Here is a 4,556-nt window from a genome sequence, read left to right on the forward strand (position 1 = left end):
GTGACCTCGGGGCCGCGCCCAGAATCGCGTGCGGGGCGGCGGCGGAGACGGCGCTGGAAACGACCCCAAGCGAGCAAACCGGGGAGAGGGTACCGCGGCCCTGACGGTTGCGACCCCGTCGGTCCTGAGCGCCACGGAACCAGTCTGCCCCCTAAGGGCCGCGGGCGTCAGGGACGGGGTTGCGCGTGAGCGGCCGTTGGTAGGAGCCCAAAGCTGCTGAGCAGATGTCGCCGGAGGGTCCGCTTTGCCCGCTCGATTCCCGGCACGCGAACAGGAAGGCACCAGGCCCCGGGGGCTCAGGGAGCCGTCGCGCCGCGTGCTGTAAGCGCTGTTCGGAGGGGCCCAGATGAGGGCCTGTTAATTCTGCCTGGATGGGAACCAGGGATCTCCAAAGAGAATTCAACGGTGGTAGGAGGATGAGAAAGGTATTTGGGGAGAGGGGTAGGGAGAGTGGGAGCCGAATATTGAAATAAAATCCTGCATATGGAGTTTTGGGAGGCTTTTGACTGTTCTTACTATCTAGAGCTCGTAGCCCAGGCCCAGTTTCAGATGGCCAACATGTTTTGTTTGGCTTGTGTTCTCACTATATACTTTACTTAATTGCCTGTACTTAAAATCAATACATAGGCCAGGTGTAGTGGTCCATACTTGCAGTCCTAGGACTCTGGGAAGCTGAAGCAGGAGGATCGCAAGTTTGAGGCCATCTGAGGCAGTTTAGTGACTTAGTGAAACCCTGTCTCAAAATAAAAATACAAAAGTACTGGAGCTGTAACTCAGTGTGAAAGCCCTAGGTTCAGCTCCCAAAACCGAAAAAAATAAAGAATCAGCAGATGACGCAGGATTGTTTGGACTTCTGACTTTTCTTGGAATGTTGAAAGAACTGGCAATGTAGGTCCTGCATGCTGGACAAGCTTCTGTGACCTTCAGATAAGTCTGGTTCATCTGCTTGGGGCATGACTGGCCTGGATGAGGTGAGTACATTGTCACCTCTACTCTGGGAAGCAAGGTGTTGCCTCAGGGATGGCTGGAGGACAGGCAGGAGCGGGCCGGCCACAGTGCTCTTGTGAGGGGTGCACAGCGCCTTTGTCCTGTAGAAGGGAGGACCAGGTGTAGAGGCAGGTGGGAAACGGGAGCTCTTTTGTCAAGAGAATTGGGAGGGCTGGGCGACTTTGACCCTATTTGTGGAAAAGCTGAAGAAGGAGTTTTGGAGAATACTTTTAATTTATTGAGTTTGAGGTGCCTGTAGATACCCAAGTGGAGGTGTATAATAGGTCTCTCGGTTGGTAGAGCCGAAGTTTAGAAGAAACGATTAGACTTAGCCCGGTGTGGTGGTGCACACCGATAAGCCCGGCACTCATGAGGCAGAGACAGGAGGATCGCTGTGAGTTTGAGGCCAGCCTGGACTACACAGACCCTATGTGAAAATGATGATAATAATAATAATAACAACAACAATAATAATACAAGTAATTGGACTAAAAATACAGTTTAGCATTTGAGCTCCTCTCAATAATAGATTAACTGTGGAGCTGTAGACCACTACAAATAACGGATTTCTTTTTTCTTAGTGTTAGGGTTTGACCCAAATGGTTTGTGCATGTGTAACTATCAGTGAGCTGCATCCCTAGCCCAGATGGAAAAAAAAATTATTTACTTATTTATTGTATGGGAGGTTGAACTGAAGGAGGACTGACCTATATCCTTGGCCCTTTCTAAAATTTTATTTTGAAGCCAGGCGTGGTGGCACATGCTTGTAATCCCAGCACTCGGAAGATTACATTGCAGGATTGCCACTAGGTGGAGGCCAGCATGGGCTCCATGGTAAGGTTCAAGGCCACCCTGGATTACGTAGTGGCACATGGTTGGCCTTGAACTCTCAGCAGTCTTCCTGCCTCAGCCTCCCAAGTGCTGGGATTACAGGTATGTGCTGAAACACCCGGGAAAATAGATAAAACTCTTCAAATCATAGGCAAAGACTTTTTTTAACAGAACCTCAGTTGCACAGGAAATAGTACTGAGACTCAACAAATGGAATCATATCAAATTAAAAAGCTTCTGCACGGGCTGGGGATTTAGCTCAGTGATTCTGCTGCCTGCTTTGTAAGTGCAAGGACCCCAGTTCAATCCCCAGTACCAAAAGAAAAAAAAAAGCTTCTGCACAGCCAAAGAAACAACTAGTAGAGTGAAGAGAACCCATGGAACCCAGCCTACATGCCCATTAACAGAAGACTGAGTAAAGAAAATATGGTATTAACACACAATGGAGGGCTGGGGATTTAGCTGGCTAGAGCCAGCTCTTCACTGCCTGGTTTGCAAGCACAAGCGATCCCCAGTACCAAAACAACAACAACAACAACAACAACAAGATGCCAAAAAAACCCAAAAACCACACAGTGGAGCCAGGTGGTGGTGCACGCTTACAATCCCAGGACTTGGTATATGTGCTGCCGAAGAGCACGCATAATCCCAGCACTTGGGAGGCTGAGGTGGGAGGATCACAGTGCGAGAGGCTGTGTGGGCTACATGGTGAACTCAAGGCCAGCGGACATCACAAAGCAAAAAACCAAGAACACTGTATAAACTCCAAACCACAGTGGAGTACTGCTTTGCCATAATGAAGGGTAAACTTGAGTCATTTGTAGGAAAATGAGTGTATCTCAAAAATATGTTAAAGTAAGACACACAAGTTTAATATTAATCGTACGGGTTCTCATATAGAAACCCAGATTATAAAGAGCAACATAAAAGATAGATGATAGGAAGTACAGTACCCTTCTCAGAAGGTAGGGGACCAGGAGATGGGGGAGGAGGAAGGGGATGGGAAGGGAGAGGAAAACGGAAGTGAGAAGTGGGAATGTTGTGCCAGCCCCGTGTGAGAAGTGTGAACATCACGTACTCCAGATGTGTGCTGATGAAAATAGTGACAGAGGCATGTAGTTCATGGCTAGAGTGCTTGCCCGTTAAGTGCAAGGCTCTGATTTTCTTTTTCTTTGTGCCTGGGGATTGAACTTGGACCCTTGCTTTGGTGAGGTAGGTGGCAGAACCACTGAGCCAAATCCTGGCCCAAGGCCCTAATTTCAATTCCCAGGTAAATTAAAAAAAAAAAAAGTTAGAAAAACTGATCATGCAGTGAAGACTGAGAAAGAACAGGGAAGGGCAGGAAACGTGAGTTTACCCTGGGGTCATTTGCAGGTGGCGGAAAATAGGCCGCATAGGGCTGGCGAGGCAGCGATGAACTCCAGCCCTCACTCCCCAAGATCAGCGCTGCGACAGCTCACTTCCTTGGCTGGGTGCTGCTCTCCAGAGTCTGGTGGATCCCTGCAGGTCAAGGCCAGACGTCTGCACAGCCGGCCCTGTTCAAAAAGCAAAACAGAGGGAGGGGGAGAAGGATAAACCTGGAATAAATAAAAATGTGGGGCCAGATCAACAGCACAGCACCTGCCTGGCAAGTGTGAGGTCCTGAGTTCAATCCCAGGTAAAAAAAAGAAAAAAATCTGGTCCCTAGATACTTATTTGTTTTTATTTTGTCTTTTTTGAAACAGCATCTCACTATGTAGTTCAGCCTGACAGTGAACTCACTATGTAGCCCAGGCTGGCTTCAAATTCACAGCGATCCTCCTGCCTCAGCCTCCCTGCTGGGATTATAGGCATGCATCACTCCACAGGTTAGTCCCTAGATATTTAAAAACAGAAGGTAAGAGCCAGGTGTGGTGGCGCACACCTGTAATCCCAGCACTCGGGAGGCTGAGGCAGGAGGATCGCTGTGAGTCTGAGACCAGCCTGGGCTACCTAGTGACACCCTGTCTCCAACAACAACAACAACAGAAAAGGCGAGAACCAATAGGTGGGGCTGGGGATTTAGCTCAGTGGCACAACTGCCTCAAAAGCCCAAGGTCCTAAATTTGATCCATGGTACCCGCCCACAAAAAACCCAGTCTGTTGAACTGTGATCAGATAGAACTGAGGAGCCAGTGACGAGTTGAGGAAAGGATGGAAGAAACCGTGAATGAAGGGTGGTGGGAATGACGGAAAGCCTAAAGGAGCATGGACGAGGGCACAGGTGAGGGTCTGATACCTTTATTTGGAATTTGAAAACAATTAAACGTGTTTGGAGGGGTAATGGCTGAGAAATTTAAAAAAAAGGTGACACACATGGATTCCAGAGCTCCTGCTGGCAGGCCTGGTGGTTGCAGCTTGTAGTCGGGCTATCTTGAAGGCTGAGTGAGGAGGGTCCAGAGTTTGAGGCCAGCATAGGGACACCTTTCACATACGTACACATACAGATTGCCTGTTTTTTTCTTTTTTGGTTTCTTGAGACAGGGTCTCACTATGTAGTTGAGACTGACCTGGAACTCACTATGTAGCCCAGGCTGATCTCGAACTCGGAGCGATCCTCCTGCCTCAGCCTCCTGAATGTTGGAATTACAGGAGTGCACCACCACGCCTGGCTCAGATCATCTTTTTAAAAAGGTGTTGATTGGCTGATGATTTAGCTCAGAGTTTCCACTGCCTGCCTTGCAAGTGCAAGGGCCTGAGTTCGATGGTCTTCAAACTGT

Source organism: Fukomys damarensis, unplaced genomic scaffold (genome assembly GCF_012274545.1).
Source record: "Fukomys damarensis isolate Sample0158 unplaced genomic scaffold, DMR_v1.0_HiC HiC_scaffold_33, whole genome shotgun sequence".
In the NCBI taxonomy this organism is placed as follows: Eukaryota; Metazoa; Chordata; class Mammalia; order Rodentia; family Bathyergidae; genus Fukomys; species Fukomys damarensis.